The 25,484-nt window shown below is 29.1% G+C and overlaps 1 protein-coding gene across 3 annotated transcripts in view; it reads right to left on the bottom strand.

Moving 5' to 3' along the window:
- The window catches only part of LOC142329879 (uncharacterized), a 59,832-nt gene that overhangs the window by 25,897 nt on the left and 8,451 nt on the right, over positions 1–25,484 (bottom strand). Inside the window, exons 2-3 of one of the 3 annotated variants that reach the window (XR_012757610.1) lie at positions 18,475–18,636; positions 11,683–16,811 (exon numbers count right to left, since the gene is read on the bottom strand). The gene's annotated coding sequence lies outside the window, so the exon portion shown is untranslated. Of the gene's footprint in view, positions 1–14; positions 154–11,682; positions 16,812–18,474; positions 18,637–25,484 lie in introns of those variants that run through there. The other 2 variants (XM_075374769.1, XM_075374768.1) reach the window with 2 other exon arrangements.

Below are 25,484 nucleotides of genomic sequence, written 5' to 3'. Positions count from 1 at the left end.
ACTTACTTAATTACCTTTATTATGAGAAGGAATTTTATATGTTTTCTAAATAGTTGATAACTTTAAATCATATCAATAAACATTCCACAGATTATTAAGATTAACACTAGTCTAATTCAATCCTTAAAGTTACGTACTTTTATAAAATACCACTAGAGCTCACTAACTAATTAAGTTATATCAACATATACTATATAAATGTTACAATAATAATTTAAATAAAATACATTGTTTAAAAGTCACAATCAAAAATATTACTTTTCTGTTTATGAATATTTTAGTTTGGGGGTAATCGTATACTGACAAGATTATCATTGTTAATATTCTTGACATTAGATTATTTTTAATCAGAGTTGGTTACACATTTTTTTTTTGGTTACTTATATCTTTTTTATTGTAATATTTTTTATTCTTTTATAAAATTAATAATAATAATTCCTTAAGAACATTGTTTACTCACCAAATAATGTAATTTATTATCAGCTTGTGGTAAACCACAATTAATGTCATAAAAGAAGGAAATAGAAAGTTATTAATAGTGTAACATCCTTATATTGCTTCTTCTGTGTGTTTACATAATGTAGTATACATTCAGTAGATTTAATTGGGAATTTAAGAAGAAATAGACAATTTATTGTAAATTAAAATATTATTTATTGTTATAATTAAATATACTCAGACTTGTTTGAATTACTAGTGCAAACTAGATTAAATGACTAATAGGTTTTATATCAATACTGTAGCACATGAATCCAAGCTCTGAGTTGTTGCGGTATGAAGGGTATACAGATGCGTGATTTGTGGCATGTTGTATACAGATACATGACTTGTTAGAGTACAGTTTGTCAGTTGAATCAAACATTTATAAGTCATATGATTATTATTGATATGTATAAATCCATGTATGAATAAATGAATGTAGCAAAAAATATGACAAGGGTAAAAGGTTCTATAAACAAATATACAAGTTATGTATGCATAAAACATACATAACTTTCTATAATGGCTAAATGAAGTTGAACTAGTTGCTTTCATATATCAATAGAATTATAAATTATATTGTTGATTACTAGCTACAAGGAATATTATGAATTCATTTCATAATAATTTCAAGTACAATTAGTTTAATTTATAATCAGTAAAATAATTTCAACTTTGCCATTACAGACACAGAATATTTCTAAGTTAACACGTTTTCACTACCTGTTGTAAAAGATTATCAATAACTGAGTTCATAGCAGCTCTTTGTAAATTTTTTAACCAGACATGCTATGCAACATACGATTATTAAGTCAACCACAGCAGTTAATTTTTTTGTAGCTGCATTGTATTTATATGAGTGTGTGCCCAGATAATCTGATACATCTAGACTTATATAAGGTAAAATTATACAACGATCTGAATAAAATACTTAATTTTTTATTATGTATCTAATCTATGATGAGTTATTATGATCACAAAAAAAATGGGGTTTATTATCTAGCCACATTTTTTATGTAAAAATAGAATATGATTGATGGAGTATATTTTATATTCTGTCAAAAAATATTAAAGAGTTTGAATCTAAATCTGTTCCTAATAATAAAATGATTTTAAGTTAAAAAAAAAATATATATATATATATATATATAATTAAAAATTAGTAATGTATAAAGTTTATAATAAATTAAAATATAAAAGTATTTATATAAAATTTTATTAAAAATTAAAAATAAAACAAAAAATCTAAAAAATCACCCTGCTGTTGACCTTTACCAAATTATATGAGATACTAACAGTAGACAGATTTATGAGATTTGTATTATAAAAAGGATTAAGAAATCTAGCATTATCAGTAAGCAAATCAGCCATTGCATTTATTACACAGCCTAATGAAACTGAGATTCTAGAAAGAATCACAGGCAGCAGCCCACCAACGGCCATATCACAGATGCCCTGTTTCTAAAGATCCCAGCATCTTTAACACTAACAGAACCCAAATTCAGAAAAAGATGATCAATGATCAGGAAAAGTAATAAATAGACGATAAAAAGGAAAGAATTACCCTTGAAGTAACTGCAACGCAAAGTAAATAACCCCATCAGAGGTCAGATGAGGGCTGTTCTACTGCACTTGCAAGCCACTGTCTACTACACACAGGCCCTTCCGGAAATTAGTGTACCAACACAATCAATGATTTTGCAATTATCTTCTTAAATATATACTGTTACAAAACTTACTTTTACATCAGAAATTATTAAGCAACCACGGAAGAATTTCAGGCCTCCTAAAGGTACAATTCTGTCAGTTGAATAGAATTTAAGTAGCACATGAAGATTTATTGTATTTTAACGTAGTAGTTCTCTAAGATTGTTGTAAGTATATTTTACAAATGCTAAAACGTTTTGTTTAAATGACAGATAAAATATTTTGTTTATGAGAATAACTTTATATAATTATTAAATCTATAGCAAACAGAAAAATCCACCACTTGAGGGTCCAGATTATTCCTGAGTTTCTTTCATGGAAGTAAACACAATTGTAAACGTTTTAGTATATAAATTATTGCAATGGCAAGTACACAGATTAGTTGGAGATTGATATGTTTTTCTCCATTCAAAACATTGATACAATATATTTTTCTTGCAGTAAAATTGAATGCGTAAATCATTATTATTACTTGTGTTGTAAAAACTGTATTCTCTTTCTTACATTGATTATATAGATGTTCCATACAGAAATGGACTTATTTCAGGAATTATTCTAAAAGTCAAAATTAAAAAGAAATTTCATATAAATTTACAGTTGAAAATGTTTTGTTTTTTAGTTATGATTCCTGAAAACTTTTTTCCAAATTTTAAGTATTATACTTCATTTCTAAATTATCAATTATAAATTATGATATAATTTTAACTAGTTTTACTTGAAGAGATAAAAAAAATTGGTTCTGGAAGCTTATCTCTGTTGTTATTTAAGTCTGTAGAAAAATTTAATTTTGAGCAAATTGATGTGATTAAAGTAAATAAAAAATAATTTAAAAACAATTTCTGCCCTTTATTTTACTGTCTCAGTTTTCAATGTTTTATTACTTACAATTATACTGAAGGTCCTGGCTCAAATCTTTGCAAAGGTCTGGTTATTAACAACAAAATAGAATACATTTCTAGGTCTCCCAATCAACAAAATTAATACGGTAAAAAAAAAACTTTTTTGAAAAAATGGAACAAAATAAAAATGACAAAAATATATCTGATTAGTACGAGTATTGGCTAACAATTATATTATTTTCTCTGTGTTATTTGCAGTGGTTTGGCAATATTATTTTTTTTAATATTAAAAAAAATTTTTTAAATTGTTAAATTAAAAAAAAAAATCAAGAAAATAATTACTGAAATTGTGTTTATAATTATTTTCAAGGTCCGCCATACTTATAATAAATATAAAGTTGCCAGAAATGTAGTAAAATTTATAATAATCTATATAAGTTGACTACACTACACTATTTAAATTAAATTCAAATCAAAATAATTCTAACTTTTTTTGCTTGATAAGTTATGTATTTCATGTATCATTAAATGATAAATGTAATCTGAGACACGAAAAAGGGAATGTCTTGTTCATTGGTTTATTTTTTATTGGCTTTTCTCTTCTGATTATATTGTTACCGTAGTAAACTGTGAGATATTAAGTTAAATGATAACTTAATCTCTGATACGGAAGAGGGAGTGTCTTGTTCATTGGTTTAATCTTTATTGGCTTTTCTATTCTGATTACTGTATTTATTCTAGAATCCCCCGGAATTTTTTTCTTGGAATTGGAGAGAAAAAATAAGGGTGCGGGGCTTACTTGAAACATAGCCTTTAGCCAGGATAACTTATGTAAAGTAAACGTTTTCTTAGAAGTACCTAAGTTCAATCACATAAATATAATTACATTAGGCTTTCGTTTATCAATACCGGATGCTGCTTATCCAGAATACATCCTTAATTATTAACATCCTGTTCATATTATCGATAGGAACAAAGTTACGGTATTTTTTATAAAACTGATTCATTCTGTGTAGGCTGCATTCAGTTCTAATGACAGTACAGTTACAGTATCAGTTACCCATCCTCGTCTTGTCCAAGTGGTGCAAGCCGAAAAACATCAGATAGAAGGGCAGATACAGATATTATGGAAAATGATGGTAGTAGTAGAAAAACTACCAACCTCTAAAGTCCTATTTTACGGAATATTTGGATATCAAATAATACAAAAATCTTCAGCTCTTTAGTTGAATGTTGTTCCACACACGGGTCTGAAGTATGGACTGTCCTTCCCAGACTTAGGAAGTAGAATGGCCACTATGGAGATGAGTTTTTGGAGAAGAAGTTGCCAACTGACACTTAGAGTGAGTAATATCCTAATGAACGGACAAGAGTAGGATAACTCAGAAAATTTGATCCTGGATTCCTGCTATAAAAAGAAAGAAAGGTCAGCCAAGGAGGAGCTGGATGAGTGATGCGATCCTATGAAGAAGCGGGGAGTGCGAGATGAAGATGTCCTCTATGAGGTAAAAAAATTTCTAAAAAAATTACATAATTTGATAAATTGTTCTGATTACTGCTAATTCAATTTTTACTCGTATGTTAAAAGTCCAAGTAAATATTTATTTTATAAAAAGCAAATGGAATTTGATTGTTGAGCAGTAAAATTAGAACGGTTCTAATTTGCCCTTCTACTACTACCATCATTTTCCATAATATCTGTATCTGCCCTTCTATCTGATGTTTTTCGGCTTTGAGTAAAGTTACAAAAAGCTAGTATATAATTCTTAAATAATGACAAAATATTACTGTATCTGATTATTTTTTGATTTGAAACTAGAATGTTTACAATGTATTTCTAAATAACTCTGTTATTTTAAAATTAAAGTAAATAGATGAGGCGTTATTTTGTTCGCAATAAAATTGAACTTAAAAAAATAAAAACCACTTGCCAAAGCAGTAACCACTGAAAAAAAATGACTGTTGTAATTTTTAAATTTTAAAACGAGTGCAATATTATATTCTGGAATTTTTTTTATGAAAACAGTACATTTTTTTCTCTTTATAGAGTATCTGTTTAAATATGAATACTGGATTTCCCTGTTTTGTTTCAACCAGTTGACATATACATTTTTATTGAGAAAGATATAAGAACACTGACAAAATGAAATTCAAAGTATTTCTTAATACATGTTTATAGAAAAAAACTTTTATACAGAGAGATTCAAAGAAACAGGAAATTTTGAAAGTTGTGTTGGTAGCCGTGGGCGATTGATACCACTTGATAAGCGGCGCCAGCCTCTCTAACCTAACCTGCCATTTAGTTGTCATGGATCATTGGAGAGTGGTGCGCAACGTGCAATTGCTATTAAAGCGTTTTACAAAAACAATGACAGTGTGGAGGGAGCGCGTAGAGAATTTCGCCGTCATTTTAATCTGGGACGGCATGACCGTGTTCCATCAGCACATGCAATTAAAACATGGATATCTAATTTTGAAGAAACTGGTTCGGCAATGATAAAGAAACCTCCAGGCTGTGAGCGAACCGTCCGTACACCACAGAATGTTCAAGCTTTACAAGATGCTGTCACACGAAGTCCACATAAGTCAATCCGTCGTCTCTTAGCATCTTTACAATTGCATAGTTCAAGTGTTCGAAGAATGTGAAGGACTTGCAATACCATCCATACAAGTTGCAGATCGTCCAGGAACTGAAACCGAACGATGCAGTTGTGCGAGCACAATTCTGTAATGTAATGCTTCAGAATATAAATGATAACGAATAGTTTGTTCACGAACTGTGGATGTCAGACGAAGCGCATTTCCACCTCAGTGGATTTATTAACAAACAAAATTCCAGATACTGGGCACAAGAAAATCCTACGCAGCTACACCAGCGTCCGTTGCACAGCCAGAAGGTGACCGTGTGGTGTGCTATGTCATCTTACGGTGTTATAGGCCCTTATTTTTTTGAGGATGACAACGGTCTTACGATTACAGTGACGTAGCCGTGCTTGAAACCTTTGCTGTGGAACAACAAAAGAGATTTCCACAAATTCTTAACACAGCCTGGTTTCAACAAGACGGAGCAACATCGCATACTGCACGAATATCGATGGCAGCTGTACGCAGATTGTTTGGACAACGTGTCATTTCACGAAATGGTGACATTAGATGGCCTCCCAGATCGCCTGATCTCTCAGCTTGTGAAACTTTTTGTGGGGTCACCCACATGTAGTAGACCTGCTACAACGGAAGAACTGAAGGCAAAGATACGAGAAGCAGTTGCAAAAATTCCAGTTGAGATGTTACGTCAAACCATGAACAATTTAACAAAGAGACTTCGTGAGTGTTTACGTAGAAGAGGAGGTCACCTGCAAGATGTCATCTTTACAAAATAAACTAAAATGTATGTATCCTAAAATGGCAACATTTGTACAATTACATGAAATAAAATTCATTTTCTAAAAAAATTTTTCATTAACGTTATTTAATTTTTTAAATTTCCCGTTTCTTTGAGTCACCCTGTAGTTACATGTTTGTATAAGAAATCCATTCCCAAAGTTTTTCAGGAACAGATTGTATATAGTATTTACGTAAGTAGTAGATAGAGAGAGCACTGAAAAAATTTTGTTACTTACCTACCTACATAGAAAAATGAGAAGTAAAAGCATTTCTACTAAATCTCTGTTACCTCCAGACAGGATTGTCCACTTTTGATAAATGAAAGTCTGAAAAAGCTTTTAAATTTCACTCGTAGCCCATAGGTTTCTAATGAAACGTGATGTACTCAATCTTTCAAAATATGACATTACACAACAAATTCAAATGTGATACGTGAGCTTGTAACAAACAATACGAGTGTGTATTATTTTAAGTGCTGTGAAATTCTATTCGTGTTCAATTTAAATTGAACTTCTCTCTTAATTATGAAATTATCTATAATAACTTATGTCTGAATTTATTTAAAAATGATAAGAAATATAGTTATACTTATAAAAGTTTAAATTCAGATGGGTAAGCAGTTCCTGAAATTTATGGGGCAAACTTTACATTGCCATTTTCATTTCAAAGTTGACATTTGCACATTATAAAGTTTTTGTAAAATATACTTTCAAAAAATACCTCAAATTTTGTTAGACGTTTTTCTCCCAATCTGATGAACTGCAGGGCTTGAATACGTCATTTTATTCATTTTTTTAATGTACCTTTACCAATTGCACCATAGATAGCAGTACTTGATAGTACTAGGTAGCGTACAAAAACTTGATAATGTACTTGAAATAATAAAATTTTTACATTCTCCAACATTGGAGGTAATTAATTTGATTAACTGGTATGCATAATCACTGGATTAATCAAATTTACCTGAACATGCATATATATATACAGAATGTCCCATATAAAACGCAACCCAACCTTATATTGGTAGGTATTGAAATAATGAAAAGGCATGTGTAAATGTAAATGTAATTTTTATTATTACTATCCATTACCTTACATTTAGAGTAAATGTTGGAAGTGGCCGCCATCTTCTTGAATACAAGCTTCAATTCTTTTTACAGCGTTTCTTGCAACTTTTTTCAAAGTTTGTGGCTGGATATTTAATACAGCTTGTTCAATATTGACTTTCAATTGTTCGTGGTTTTTTGCTGTAGGCTTTTTCTTTGAGGTAACCCCGTAGAAAAAAATCCGCCGCAGTCAAATCTGGAGATCTTGGTGGCCACAAGCCTCGACCGATAACACGATTACCAAAGAATTCCTCAACGAAATCAGAAGTTGAACCTGCGTAGTACGATGTCGCACCGTCATGTTGTAGCCAGAAGTGTCCGTCTTCCTCTTCCAAGAGTGCGATGAACTGAAATAAAATATCCTGATATCGTTCTGCATTAATGGTGTACTCGAAAAAAATAGGACCGATTATTTTCTTTCGCGATATCGCGCACCACACGCCCAACTTCTGCGGGTGTAATTGTTTTTCGTGATAAACGTTAGAATTTTCAGCACTCCAAATTCTACTGTTTGGCTGTTTACGTAGCCATCCAAATGAAACCGTGCTTCATCTGTGAAAAATAATGAATCCATAACATTAATTCCCTCACGCAGAAATCGACGGAACCGTTGACAATATTGTAGCCGTTTTTCTTTGTCGGGCTCAAGAAGTCGATGAGCCGTTTGAATGCGATAAGGTCGTAATTGTAATCGTTTGGTCGTCCGATGAAAAGTTGATTTAGACAAATTAATTTCAGCAGACAAACGTCTGATCGATTTATTTGGCGAGGCGAGTAATCGGTCTTTGATTTCAGTGACTGTATCTGTATTCAACACTGACGCAGATCTTTTGTTTTCCTTGTTATTAACAGAACCGGTCTCTCCAAATTTTGCAACTAACCTTAATACTGATGTTTTGTTAGGAGCTGGTTTATCTGGGTACTTATGGCGAAACAAATCTTGCACTGCAACCACTGATTTCGTATTGAAGTACGACTCAACAATGAAAGCACGTTCATCTAGCGAAAACACCATCTTGTCTCTAGCAATACACTGAACGTTATCATTGCGTTGTTGTTACTATCTGTAGGTAGTGTTCTACTGCGTCACCGCGATGTTCAGATGTTGGACGAGTCCATTTCAGTAACAAGTAGGGGAGTAAGCTTGACTTTTGAAATTTCATGGACGAGTGATTAATGGGTTGCGTTTTATATGGGACATCCTGTATATACATACATATATATATTTTTTTTAAATATGTATGTATATACAGGGTGTCCCATATAAATCTGCAAATGTCAAGTTTGCAATGTAAATGGCAATGTAAAGTTTGCCACATAAATTTCAGAAACTGCTTAACCATCTGAATTTAATTCTGATCATAATTTAATTTGAGGTATTTTTTGAAAGTATTCTTTATTACTAATCCAATTGAACTGAAATATAATGTTTTCACGTTTGTTTTTCCCCCATTTTCATTTTACTGTTAGGTTAGGTTATGTTTAGAATGTAGTTTGTTGTCTTCATTGCCTCTTACCGATGAAGTTTTAACGAACTCCATGAATAAACAATCATTTACTTTCAGTTATTTTTTTCTCTTTTTTCGTAATGTGTACGTTGCAATCTGTTCAACTAGTGAACAATAAGAAATCCCTCCACGGCCCAAAGAGAAGAGTATGATGTGTATGACATGTAAATAAGATGTAGTCTAGTACAATTCCAGGACGAACATCCTAAGACGTATGATAGGTGATAAATTGAACCCCAACCACTAAAGTACACTGGTATCCCCTGTCTAACATTCAAATTTGTCAAAAAGCAACAAGCTTTTACTAGGATTTGAACCTTGGAGCTACGACTTTATGAAATTTTGAACCTCAGAATTTATGACCTCGAAAATCAGCTGTTAAACAACCGATTTACGATGGCAAATTAACCACTAGACCTAGCTGATGGGTTACTTTCAATAAAACAAAATATTTCTGGAATGGTACTGTTTTTTTATTTTTTTTTTGTTTATGTTTTTACACCTGAAAGAACAGTAGTTTGTTTCAATAAATAATTGGATTACTTATTAGTAATTCAATTTCCTTATAAAGGTTACATACAATGCAGAGGATTAATAATAAAAAACATCAGAAAAGAAAATTCATAATTCAGTGGAAAGAACTTAACAAAATATTACGATATACCTATTCTCACAACAAATAAATACGATATCTAATAATATCAATTATTTAACCGCGATTTAAAAAAATTACATTTAACCCATTTGCTTACTAATTTTGCCCATAAAACCCACTATTTTTTTATGTATTTATTTTCTGCATAAATTAAAACTAGTTTTTCAAAAAGCAATAAGAAAATTAATTAAAATACTGCATTTGTTTTATTTTGAAAATTTAAAAAAAAAAATACATTTAAATCAATTGTACATTACAATACATGCATAAGAAATACATGCAGTTCTTGTGTTAATTGATTCTGGATTGGAAATAACATTTTTTCTGCCTAAAAAATAATTTATTATTCCTCTTTGTGATAAATTCAAGCATTTTGTGCATGAAAATGAACAAAAGTAAGGTAAAATAATTTTATCATAGTATATAAAATGTTATAAAATGAGCAATAAATAAATAATAGAAAAAATGGTCATACAAAAAGTCCTAGGAAACAAAAAATAAAATACGTGAATTATGACTGACTAAAATGTGTTGTAATGAAACTGGTAACCCAAACCATTTTACAATGTATTTTTTAAATTTAAATCGATTAAATAGTAGTATATAAAATATTTTAATGTTTAAGGGATTTAATGCGCGACTCATCAAAGAAATGAGACCTGTGAATTCATAGTAAGCCATATTTATCAAAAGTAAGCAAATGGGCTACATATTTCAATAATTTATAACAAATTCACTTAAAGTAAATAATATTACCCATTCAGTATCTTGAGTTCTGAAACAAAATCCTTATTTTTTTTTAGATGGGCATCTTTTTCTACTTCGGCAGGCTCTTCTATTATATAAGTAGCATACTGTAGAATGAAAAATCACTAATATAAAATGAAGATCATATTACAAGTGCACTTTAATAATTATGACACTTGAAAAAGAAACAAATTTTGTACTAAGAGAAGAATCTGGAAGATAATCAAAGGATATTAAAGTAAAGAAATATATTAATTGCCCACATTTCGCTTATTTTACCCACGAACATATGGAGTGCAAACAGTTACCTTTAGCATACACCACATCATTTTTTTAATTACTGACTGAGATTAAAACAACAGACGTTGTTTTAAAAGAAAATTGTTCATACTTTTATCATCTTTCTCTAATTTTTAAACTTTGTAAGGTAAATCCACTTCCTGGCACATTGCCATTCTATAATCATAGTTTGGAATGAATATATTACAAAAAAAAAGAAAAAACTAATTATTATGTATGCTACAACCCAAAAAATTGTAAAATCCTTACAGATTATTAATGCTTTTTATAGTTTCAAAAAAAAAGAAAAAAGCTTTCTATTGAGTTAAATTTTTAAATATGAGACCTACTCCAAAATTTGAGCATTTTCAAAACACAAAATAAATGGTTAAAATATTTTTAACCATTTATTGTTTATTAATTGACTGATTTCAAATTGGCCTTGATTAAGTTGGATACTAAAATATTGTTTGTGAATCAAAATGTATAAATAATAGATGTTATCTGTTCAGAAATAGTTTCCAGTTTTCAATTCAAGTGAAAACTAAAATGAATTCCTCAATAAAAAAGTTTAACTGCCGAGAAAAAAAATACATTATCAAAAACAGAATTTCCATCATTCCACAATGTAATGTGTGGTTTACAGATTATCATGTTAGGATATGTCACGAATGTACAGCTTAGATAGTCAAATCATTACTCTATAGGAACCATTTAAATAATAATGTTATTTACCTTACAGTAAATTAGTGTTGTTAACTTAAAATATTGAAAACTATTTTCAGTATCTGACTGATGACTACAGTAATTTTCACATCCATTTCAAGAATCAGTAAACCAGTACAAGTCAATAATCACATAGTAAGCAATAGTTTACACGCAAACATTTTCTCCATAATAAAATTTTGTTGATAGTTCATAATAAAATCAATAAAAGAATTAACTACAAGGCTAAACTAAAAAAAATGAATCACTGCACATTTTTAGAAACACAAATTTTATTAACACATTTTTATTAATAGCAATATAAATTTTGTATCTTATTTTTATATTCATTTAAAACCACATTCTACTTGTATTGTATAATTTGCAGATTTTTTTTATTTAAAAAATTGATATGTAAATTTCTTACATCAATAATTGTAGTAAAAAGATATGAAATCCATCTTAATACACTTGTTCACCTCTCATATATAAGTAATCCTTTATGCAGTAACTGTGGTCATCCTAACGTAGATTATACATTTACGGAGACAATCTCAAATACAAATTATTTAAAAATTTACTTACCACCACCCGAAATCAACTTCTTCAAGTTGTGAACATTGAATTGAAACACACACACCAACTGTAGTTAAACTACATGTTTTCCAAAAATCAACAGTATGTTATTCATGATTATAAGTGCTTAATGCTTGCACCACTTCATTCGTACTCGAAACTAATACATGATCCTTAAATAAAAAAATAGGATGATCATTTTCAAAATGAATGAATGCAGTAAAATAAATCATTAAATTTCGATAAAGTAGAAAGTTGATTCATCAAGCGTCACATACCCATAACTCTTGGGCAAGTATGTAAGTAATGTCCATAAGTGATTAATCAACAAATTAATGAACTCTTTCTTCAGGAAATGATGTGTTACACACAGTCTCCAGTCTGTGAGGAATGTACAGTAAATTAAGCCTATATCAGACAGTCTTTTAATTACTTCAAAATACGTTCGAATAACTAACTGCTTCGGTGTAATACCTCAGGTGTAATTATTAATCTACATATTAACTTTACCGGTTCATATTTTGTAGTAAATAAAATACATTGTCCAGTTAATTACATAAAATATCAGCTAATAAAATAGGCTAGTTGAATATACAAATTTATTTACATTTACAAAAGAGAAATGCTTTGCGTAAAAAGGCAGAAATTCTTTTATAGTTAAGAATTGATGCTTGAGTATAAACACACTGCCTGCCAAAAATCATGCTATCATTTTTTATAACATTAAAATTAAATGTTACAATAATATGAAAATAATAATGTTTGATAGATAATGTTTTATCTGTATGTCATAGAATATGATGTAAATGAATGTATTATACAATATACAATGCTATATAGATTCATTAATGTTGATGTGATAATCTAAATATGTAACAATAAGAACAATCTGTCCATAATATTAACAACCTGTAATATAAGTAAATATATATATATTTCCTTGCATACTTGTACTTATAATCTATAGCACCTAGGATTTCTTTAAATGTATTTGTGATGCAGAAGATGTGTCCAATGGTCCAAATAACCATGGTGCAACTGGATAGAAAGTAAATAATGATGACTTAGTGCACTTTAATGACTAACATACATACAATATCTGTGTTATATATATGTATGCATGAATGTATATGTGTTCATACATGTGCGTGCACGCACATGTGTGTGCATGTGCGCATGCTGTATGTTGTCAGCATGTGTGTGTAGTATTTACATACATGTAAACCTAGTATAATGATTAGTCTACAGTAGAGTGTTAGAAGAACATATGAGAAATATAGAAAATAAACATTACATTAATAACAATGTACAACATTTATCACTATTTAATATATTTCATATTTAATATTGCATATTCATATGGTACAATAATTAAATCACAATGATTAAGTATAATATCAACCAACAAAATTATTTTAACATTCTCAGTTACATATGAAGTTACTTATTTAATTTAAATTAATATTCAATTAATTATTAGTCACTGGCAGAAACAATTTATGCAAGGTCTGGTGTGTTGATTCCAATGCACGGTTGAAGTATTGTTGTTGATGATCAACACTAAATTTCCAACAGAACGGTTACAAGATAAATGATGTTGCTGCAAATTGATTGCATTAATTTTTGAAGTAATTGCAAATGGCGTAAACAATTGGAATTTTTTGGAAATTAGGTTCAAGGAAAGACCTGAATGGAATCCAATGTGTTCAGATTCAGGTGTTTTCTTCATGCTCTTGATAAATGTAAACATATCCTGTCATTTTATTTTTTAATAATAAACCAGCTGAGCTTAAATATTGTTAAGCAATTAATAACTTATGATTTACTTTCCTTTAAAATGTTACACAAAACATTACTAATTTTATATCTGTTCTAGCTAGACAGTATGTTTAACATGTATTTAAAAATGTGTAAACTAAAGTATTAAATTATTGGGATTTAATATGATTAACTAATTCAATGTAAATTTAAGAAAGGAAGTGTAAATTATCCATGGTTTATTTATCTGGCAATTACTTAGTGTATGCTATTACCACAACCAACATATTACACCGCAGCTGGAATGGCATGGCTGTACATTAATTTTGGTCCTCCAGGCCAGATACTTAAATAGGATAGACCGAATAATTAAGTTATAATATTGTGATATACATAAATACACTGCAGCTTAACAAATTCAATCTTCATTGGCGATTATCAATAATAATAATTATCTTATTATTGAACGAAAAATATCACTTCATTGAAAGTCTTAAAACGTTATTGAAAACATTAAAAATGTCACTTTATTGGATCTGGTTTGTAATTTACATCAACACCATTATCTAGATAATATTATTTGTGTAATTTAGTCTTCCTTTGTTTTTTTTTTGGCCATATTAGTTATTGTTATCTTTATGGATAAAGAACAATTCTTAAGACAAAGAATATGAATGAAAGCCTCCATTACAAGAACTGGAACATTCGCAAATTTGATGCGTCACAAGGTGACAGCTACGCCTTGCAAGTCAAATTACGAAATCTGCTTGAACTTCACTGCAAATACGATTGATTCCATTCAGTCACAATTACAAATGAATGTTGATAATTTGGCTTTAGATTGTGAACAAGAAAATTTATGCAACATAGGATGTACGGCAACATTTAAGTAATCAAGAAGATTCTGTAGACAGCTATTGAACAATTGCAATTGCAACATATCAATTTACCGTTGTTTAAACGTGACATTCTTAATATTTAATGACTTAATCCACACTCGAAAAGATTAAAAAATATTCAAAAATTACATTATTTACATTTGTTTCTAAGAGACAAAGCTGTAGCCATTGCTAAAAATCTTCCAGTTAACAAATGAGAATTATAAAATCACAATTTATTGATAAAACGATGAAAAGAGAATCACATTTCATTTGTCAACTCACTTCAAGCAATGAAACTTCCAGTTATATTTAAATTTATTGTAATTCAGTTTCTAACCTCAAAGTGAGGTTATAATTCTGGCAGACTATGGAAGGAAAGATTATCAAATAAAAGCTGTCCAAATTTTCAAGAGCTCCTAGAATTTGAGACCAGATGACATCCTGGAAAATCTTATTAAGTACTACAACCTCACAATTCAGTATTGTAACAAGAATCATAAACTAAATAATGTTAATTAAACATTGTTTATTTTGTAAGCTCGACCATCAGTTAAAAAAATGCTACAAATTTTAAAATTTATCTGATGATGAATGAAGAGACTTATGAAACAGAACATTGTCTGTTTTAACAAAGGTCATAGTAAGAATGACAACACACTCATTCATACTGATAAAACTGATTTTAAATTAGGTAATTATGTAAATGTTTTTGGTCATTCTCATTTGTGTAGTCTTGTTTTACTCAGGCAATCAATTAAACTTTTGCACATATGTTTGTTTGCAAATCGGGACTTCAACTCAATAAAAATTTACCTACTTCAGGCATAAATATTTATACTTATATTTTAATCGAAGCCTAATTTTATTTAAATCTTATTTTGCCAACTCCAGCTAAATAAATATACACTGCAACAATACTAATCTTAAAGGGGAATATTCGACCTTTATGCAAGAATACTATGTAAGATAAAAACTAATTGATTTCTCAATGATACACCATTAGTTGAGCCTGTTGTACAACAGGATTTATGTATTTACAAAGCATTTTGTGGTGTGAATCTCCAGATTAACTTCAACATTTTGCACTTACAACTATAACATATGGCTTATGCAAATATCAAATGAAAACAAAATAAAATCATTTCTCTTTGAGTAGTACCTTTTCGTCCATTCTGTCTCTGTGCAATAAAATTAAATCTCTGATTTGACTAGTCATTCACCGCAACTCTCAAGGGATTTATTTAACGAAGAGGTATTCCTACCCAAATCCTTTCCAATAATGGTTCCATCCGATCTGCCAAGAATATTTTGTATGACCTATTTAAATTTTTAAATTTAGAAAATCTAAAATCAAACATTTGTCTTTTCATCCAAACAAAACATATCTTGGTCATTCATTCCACCCTCGTCGGCCCACTTTTGGTGGCTTATGGGAGGGCGCAATTAAAAGCATAAATATCTATGTTGTGTTGTAGGACAAACAATCTTAAACACAGGTTTAAGTGTGTCTAATTCTCATCCCATTTCTACTGTTTCTACAGATCATAGGGACCCAGGACCATTATCACCTGGACATTTTTTTATTGGTTGTCCACTTCTGTGTACTGGAGACATGTTACCAATTGAGAATATTAAAATAATTTAGTTAATATATTTATTATTGTAATTTATCTATTGTTATAAATGTGGTTTAAATTGTGATTTATATTATGGTCATAAATATTATTAATGTAATATTCTGTATATATATCTTACTCAAATGCTCTACTAACACTACTCTACTGACTATTACACTACATGTACATGTACATATATACTACACACATACACACAGACAGCACATACAACATAAACATACACACACACATACAACACAGACATTGTATGTATGTTAGATGCAGTAAGACACTAAATGTGCAATTAGTCATCATTCTTTACATTTTCTATCCAATGGCACCATGTCTAGTCAGACTATTGGACATCCTATACCAGCATTTCTAAGTAAAGTAAGGTGTTATGTAGCTTTAGTTTGTCTTCTTCAATGATCTACATATACTGAACAGCTTGTTAATTTAAATACTGGTCAACTCTGCTAATGACATATTCCACTGTTGTTCACCGACGGGACTGGATGTTAATTTTAAAAACAATTTTCACTGAAATCTCTTGACCTTCACATGATTTATCTAGTTAACAAAAAGATAATGAAGTCATTAAGACATGGTGATACTAGTATTACCCACATAATTATTATTTTTTTATCTTTGTTATTCAGGTAGCAAAAAAACATAGGTTGGATGAAGTAAAAAATTATAAGCAGACCTTGTTAACACCAAGATAAATTTGATCCATAATAGGAAGGTAACTGCTAGTACCAGTTACAGATAAAGAATATTAAGAAATTATCTAGCTCCTATGGCAGAAAGATAAGAAGGTCACATCCTTTCATTCCATTCTGTATTCCCACACATAAGCTTCATGTTTATGTGATGAGCTACAAAAAATCATTTAATAAGGAAGGAACCATACAAAATTAAAATTGAAAAATAAAATAAGCCTAAAAATTATAAAATGTAATGGATCTTAAAAGCTGTTTGATTTTGAACTTTTATGTTTGACCTTTTTAGATGCTAACATGCACATATTAACTTTATAGTTTGGTATTGCATAAGAGCGATAACATAATATTAAATATTAATAAACAAGTCTATAATGAAAAAAAAAGATTCTGTTTTTTTATGTAACCTATAAATCTTCATTTATGAGATCTTATCCAAAAATAGAATGTACTTTGTTATAAAATATTCTAATCGGAATATATGATGCATTGTTGCAAAACATAAAAGATAGATTTAATTTTTGGCATTATACAAGAAGTACCATCTCGAGCCTTTTTCCGAGAATAACGATATTCACTACAACTTCTTCAAGTTGTGAATATTGACTTAAAACACGCACATCAACCGTAGTTAAGCTACATGTTTTTCAAAAATCAACAGTATGTTATTCATGATTATAAGTGCCTAATGCATCACTTCATGCATACTTGAAACTCTAATACATGACCCTTAAGTAAAAAAATAGGGTGATCAATTTCAAAATGAATGAATACAATAAAATAAATAATTAAATTTAGATAAAGTAGAAGATTGATCATCAAGAGTCACATACCCATAACTCTTGGGCAAGTATGTAAGTAATGTCCATAAGTGATTAATCAACTTACAGCAGCTACATAATTGTTAGCTTAATTTTTACATTTACCTACCTTATTTTAATGTGTGTAATTATTAGTACACAAATACATTAAATTTTATTGCACTATTTTTTCTACATTAGATGAAAACTGAATTTTCTGTAATTACAAAAAAGGCTGCTTGATATGTCCCTCAAAACATACATGCCAATTCTACAAGATAGCATTGCCACAAACAGGATTAACAAATTCATGTAGGCATTTAGCTATACAAAAAATATGATAAGCAAATATCATTATTCCCATAACTTTTTAAATTGTTACTGACAAAAGTTTTGCTATATTTGTTCAATTATAACTGTAAAACTTTAAAAAAGTAACGATTTGAATATATATCCTAAGTATTGATGATACTAATACATATTCTTTTTTACTTTCATCTCTTAAGGAAAATAACCATAAACCAGTTGTAAAATTAAAATTATAAAACCTTGGCCAAGTATAGAAGAAAATGCTCCATCATGGCAGGAAATATTAATTTTCAAGTCCACAATAACTTAGTACAGTTAAGTTTCAGATACTTCTAACACTAATAAAAATACTATCCGTATATTAATGTTTTTAGATATTAATTATTTTTAATCGACACTTACCAAGATTAATATGCTTCAAATGTGGTTATGCTGTTAATATTTTAACTAAAGGTGCAGACTCAATGGCAGTTCTGAATAAATCTAATCTCTCCAATTTATCTAGTGACGCTAAATATTCAAAACCATCTGTCTTTATTTTTGAACAGTTCCTTAATGTAAATTCTGTAATGAACAAAATAAAATAATAAATTAATGGAATAATTTTACAGACCTAACAAGAATTACCAGCATCCCATGTCCTGCTCTTATAAAGGAATGTGACTAATGAAGTAGTCTACCACTGCCTTTTTTATTTATTTGAATCAACTGCAGCAATTATCAATATACTACTTGATGACTGATTGATTGATGATTTTGATTATTGTCGATTGTATATTTTCAATCACAAAACCATGCTGACACGGAGCTAAAACATTGGTAAACTGGCTGTCTTTTTTTTTTCATATAAACTACAAAAACACTACAGTAAATATTCCTTGCCTTTGAAATGCTAGTACTTTCACATTTTAGTTAGAAAAATTATATAATAAATAAAACTAATAACATTTTTTAAAATAATTAAATTAAATTTTACCTCTAAGATAAAGACAAGTGTGATCTGTTTAATAGAATTGTCGTCAATAAATTTACACAACTATCACGACGTAAAATTATAAACTGATACCCAAATTTTTTTTTTGTATTACATTGAAAGATTTAATGTATTAAACAATTTTACCCATACATTAGTCATTTATAAACCGATTTGAACAAATTAAACCTTCAGGCCAGTAATAATTTATAAGTAGATAATTAAAATATAGGGTGGTGAGTTTACAAATAAATCAGATTCAAGAATTTTTCCTTCATCCTTCAATGAAGGGAAATCAAATGTACAGAAAAGAAAAATGTCCAACGACCCTTTTTTTGTTATCGGAGAGAAAAAATATGACAATCAAATTCATAGGAATAAAATGATTCTCTGTCTGTATATGAATAATGCAGTTCATTTTGGCAGTTTTCAAAGAATTTATGAAATCTTCAACAAATAATTTGGGTAAAAAAAAAATATTATGCCAGATGGTTTTTCTACTACTGTCTGAAGAAGACAGTAAGGTAAATGAGAATAGCCTCGATATTTCTCAACTGATATAAGCAAGAGGTGATAAATTTCTTTATTATGTTGTAACTAATGAGATAAGGACTTATTATAAAACTACTAAAATTAATTCAAATAATTTAGATAATGTAGAATCAATTAAAAACTATTTCAAAACAAAAAGGAAATTCTTAGGTCACTGTCAGGTGCCATTTATTTCTGTTTGACCCGAAAGTAAAAGGAATTTTAAGCAATATCATTAAAGGGCAGAAAAACTATTAATGAAGCCACTTAGTTAAACATTTTAACAATATCCAGAACATAAACTGTATTAAATGACCAGTGATGAAAAAAAACTTAAAAGTAATTTTAGAATTTTCAGAAATATATTCAATTTGATGTGGTGCAGTATTTTACGTTAATAAATTATATCTACATTGGATAATAAAAATATAACAGACCAATAATTTTTTTTTCTACAAAGTCTTAGGATTAGTCTAGAAAATACAAACATAGTTTAACAGTTTTTTTTTTTTAATTATACGAGACAATATCATCAAAAGGCTTTAATACCTGTTCTGCCTGTCAGTCTCTTCGTTTTCTGACTTTGCATCTTCCACTAGGTTTGGGTATTCAAGGATGCTTAAACACCAGTCTATGTACAAGGGCTGTTCGAAAACTGACTTCCAATTGGTTGATAAAGAAAAGAAAAAGATTCTTTAAACACATGTTACCTACAAAACTACTAACTCACTTCTCCACTAAGTCATAACCCTCAACTGCCATATTACCAAAATATTAAGTAACAAACTTTTGAGGACAAACACAAAAGTATTCCTTATCTGGCATACTTAGCCGATCACATTTAAAGATATGATACTCCCTCCTGACATCATATCTGAGCTGCAGGGAATGGGTGAAAATCTCTCATTTGAACTGTTCAATTTTCAGCACGACTTGCATCCATGCTTTTTCATACATATGAACATCCTTAATGAATATCCTGCATCGTTTATTTTAAATATTACTCCATAGCTTCTTCAGCATTTTAAAATAAACTTCTGATTCTATTACGGTTCTACAAATTCAGTCTGTAAATTACCTAGCTATCCCAAATCACTGTATCTATACATTTTTGTTTATGCCACCACTGCATTTACCTTGTCATGTAATGAACATGCACAACTTTCAAGCTGTTGTTTGATCTCTTCTACATTCACTTGTTTCCTAAAAAAACAATCATTTTCAAAATTCGTATAGATAGTTCTTAATTTTGTAATGTTTTCTTTTTAAGAGAATTTATCAATCTCTTATGTTATGTTTCCCTGTACTCATTTACATATCCATCCTCTTGGAATTTTTGATATTGATCTTTCAGTGCTGTTACTCATAACATTATTACTCTAAAAACAACATAATTCTTGATGGATTTCTATGTCCTACTTGCAAAAGTAATCGCATCACATACCTCACAGTCAGTAGTACAATAACAGTTTCCAATTTACAATGATCACTACTTAGAACCATCTTTCTTTTACTGTTTAACCTCCGCTACCACCGTAAGGTATTACTTCAATGATTTTCTCAAATGAATGAGGCCTTATTCAAGGTAATTATTTTCTCAAAGTGCATCGTTCAACAATATTATTAATCGCAACATTACCTTCAATATAGAAATTTAATATCAAGTAGGAAATTTAATTACATACAAATTGATTTATTGTTGCACTTTCGTGTGCTTTAAGTTTGGTTCAAAACTTAAAAAGAAAATACTTTTGATCCAATAATTTTTGCTGTATACAAAATGTTTATTCTCTGAAAGAATAATATATTAGAATAGACCACAAATATCACTGTAAAACAATTTAATTAAATGTAAAAACATTCAATATTTTGTTATTTTGGATGACTCATTAATTTATAAAAGAAAATAGCCATTTAATAAACTACACTGTCATTAGAAAATTTAATGTTTGTTAATACTACTAAATGATAACTGCTTAATTTGGTGTAAACAGTTTAGTTTTATAAAATGTAATTAATTCAATGACAAAACGCCAGTTTCCTCAAACAAATAATTGTTAGGATATAAACTAATAGAATTCCAGATTTTAATGTAAATTAACTAGATATTTTGTAGAATACTTTAGCAGAAGTTATACAGCTCAGAAATTGCACATATCAAGCAAGAGAAATAAAATTCCAAAAAGTAAGAGAAAGGTTTTGAAACAATAAATACACAGCTATTATGTTTTTATAAGGCCAATTTATCTTCAAAATAATCACTGAAACAACTTGAAATTAGTATTTTATAAACATAATATGTAAAAGTTATAAAGCTCTGAAATTTCACATAGGAAAATTTAAAGATTATATAAAGATTTAAACGGAATGAGAATCAAGTTTTTCAATGTACTTCTATGAATGTATTATTTCAATAAGTTTTACTTGTATTTTAATATAATTTATTTCTTGCTGTTTAAATTAGTCTCATTAAAAGAGTATAAAATGTGATTTTTTTTTTTAGCACTTAGTAATAAAATTATAACTCAAACTCTAGTTTCTTCTTTTAGTGACTAAACTATAGTGACATATTATTAAATTTACAAATAGTAAAATATTTGTAAAATAATATAAATATTTCTTTAAACCTACCAGTATCAAATTAAAGGTTTTTCTTTATTTTTAACTAATATACAGAAAAAACTCTGAAATCAACAAAAAAACTTTTTTATGAAATTTATATATGAATATCTATGAATATGTACGAGTATATATGTTGGCTTCACACTCCTCATCAATCAGACCTAAATTCTATTTTAAAGAACTTCCTCCGATGGTCATGTCAGTTATGTTCAGATAAATTAAGAAGTGACAGCCTCTGTGGTGCAAGTGGTAGTGGCTCGGCCTTTTATCAGGAGGTCCAGGTTTGAATCCCGGTCAGGCATGGAATTTTCAAATGCTACAAAAATTGTCATTCATCTCATCCACTGAAGTAATACCTAACGGTGGTGCTGCAGGTTAAAAAAAGTCTACATGACAATCTGAAGAAATAGTTCATTATTTTGTCCCTGCCATTATTTAATGGTGAATTATTATAACGACAAATATCCTGATTTCATTATGATAGTTGCGTGAAAAATAATATATTTTTTCATTTCAGAAAGCCTTTTATATTTGATAACAATCTCATTACACATTATTTCTCTGTAATTTTTCTCATTTTGCATTTCTACAAACTTGTTTATGCTTTTATAGATCTAGCCGCATGTTAAATAAAAAGTAAGTTAAGTAAGTAAGTAATAACTAAAAATAAAAAATAGTAAGACAATACCTTTGAGGGTATGTAAAAAGTACTTACTATAAAAGTGAATAAACGCGAAGCAAATTTCTTGTCATCTTTAATAAATTTGCATATTTTTGAAAAGCAGAAAAACAATGATATTTATGATGAGATCATTGAAGGAAAACTACAAAGACCTTATCACTTCATTTGGCATAATTTTACAGCTTGATAAATATAGAGGATAGAATACAGATAAATTAAATACAGGATAGTTAAACAACAAAAATGGTTTCCAAAACTATCATTTTTACTTTCTGTAAATAACACTGCTTTCTTATTGGAGAGAGCATGACAAGAAATTTGAAGAAGAGTTTCTTTGAAGAACAAAAGTTGTAAAGAATTCAAAAGCAGAATATAAACTGTGTGCACCAGAGTACAAGTGTGAGGAAAGGATGGCACATGTAATGGAGATTTACATGTAATGCAAATGTGGTCTTTGGGGATATTACTATAAAATTTTGTTGAACTAACCTGAAATGAAAACTGGAAGTATTCTGGACAAGATGAAAGAGCAATCTAAGAGACAAGGAGAGGAAAATATGTTGAAGAGTGTGACGGGTATTGAGGTCAATATCAAAAGGAGGACAAAATCGGTAAGTAAGGAAATGTAAGGATATGGGCCCAACTGCAATTTACAAAAGCTGGAATCTCTCTGAGATGTATCCATTTAATTACATTATTATTAAGAATGTGTTCACATATCAGAACTTCATCACAAACAAATCAGAATCAATTCTCATTATTGGCATTGAAAGTTTTCATCATGCCAAAATCATATAGCCTATGAAAGTGATGAAACATATTTATTATAGTTCATAAACCCAACAATAAAATTTGGGTTCGTAAACCCAAATATATTTTTAATCAGAACACTTTAAAATAGTCATATTTTAAGACTTTCAAAGAACAAAAAATTCTCAATTTGATGTGCTTATAATTTGTTCCTAATGCAATTTAAAAATTCCTTAACTATTACCAGATATCAAACTAAAATTTCTTGCAAGGCTCTCAAAACGATGTAAAGATATATGTAATAGTCATTTGACCTAATTTCATTTAAATTTATACCGACCAAAATCACAATAACATTAACTGTGGTATAGCTTGGAAATACTTTAAAATCAAATACTTAACATGTTGTTTAAAACTTGACTAAAAGGAATACACTGTATTTTGTAGTCACAAACACTTAAATCAAGTGGTAACTTGGAGCTCCAAACAACCAGTAACACTAAGATGAAGTAACTAAAATGAACAGAACTGCTACATTTTAATTACATTATTTTATTTTAAATAAGTTATAATTTAATTTAGGTTTTAGTAACACTTTTAACTTTAGTTTGACTTAATGTAAGATAACTAGTTTTTTCTAAAACTAGTTATATCCAATATATCCTGAAAAAAAAGTCTAAAAATGGGAAAAAATTGTCTAAAGGACAAATTATACTATACAAACAGGCACATTTTCTCTTGAATACATTGCTGCTTTTGAGTGGCAGTATCTGAGGGACTAACTTCACAGTCATGTGAATGATGCATGCTCAAGTTTTTGATTACAATTTTTTCTTAGAAAACCCCAAACCAAATTACAGAATTAATAGATAATTCACAGATGAGTTCCAAAATCTTGTCCACGTTTTCCAGTATTTTACTGGTAGTTTGCTACCCAAAATGTCATTATTGTCTTAGGTGCTATACTTATTCTTAATTCCTTTCAAATTAGTTTAATTTTTTCAAACTGTACTTTTTATTTAACTTGTAGTTTTTATTTGGTTAATTAACTTTTCATTTTTATTAATTAAATTAGATATGTTGAAGACTAATTCTAAAGCTTACTCAGTACTAAAAACGAAATATTACATTTATAAACTAAGTGTTCTGTGATTTAAGTTTGTAAAATAAATATTACTTAAATTTTGGAGTGGTTAATAATGGCATAAATGCACATGATTTCTGCTGCATATTTTGAAAATTCATTAACTTTGTTCGAAATCAAATATTGCAATTTTTACTGTTGTTTGCTCTTACGTAGATGCATATTATGTGATAAAATTCGATTTTTGTCCCAATCCCCCCACCAGAGATAAAAAGCCTCAAACTTTCAAAAGATTTAAGTTTAAATTTAAATTAAAAAAAAATAATAAAAAAAAAAGGGAAGACTTATCAATGTTCTTACTCTAGCTACGGTGAGTATGGGGTGGCTTAGGTAATAAAAAAAAATCAACTTGATATTTCACCCCTTCATTGCAAATTTAAACTGTAAAAACAGGAGTTTATTATTATTGGATATCAAATTTTGGTGTCATTTTTACTTATTAGACTTATTAAGGGGTTTTAATATAAACGACAAAAATTAAAGAGGAGAATTAGGAGAATTTGATGAAAAGTAAATGTTTTCTATGTTGCAATGTTTTGGCATAATTCAGTCCAAAATTATATTACAGTTTATGCTAATGTCTGCACAGCCAAAAATGAGTGCTGCTAAACAAGCAGGCTGGAATGAGAATGGAAAAAGACATGTTTTGGACTGCCAATATATTAGGGAATAAAATAAATAGGAAGCAGCCAAAAATATTTTGGTTGAAT

The sequence above is a fragment of the Lycorma delicatula genome, chromosome 9, assembly GCF_047948215.1.
Source record: "Lycorma delicatula isolate Av1 chromosome 9, ASM4794821v1, whole genome shotgun sequence".
Classification (NCBI taxonomy): domain Eukaryota; kingdom Metazoa; phylum Arthropoda; class Insecta; order Hemiptera; family Fulgoridae; genus Lycorma; species Lycorma delicatula.
This window is presented reverse-complemented; position numbering and strand designations above follow the sequence as displayed.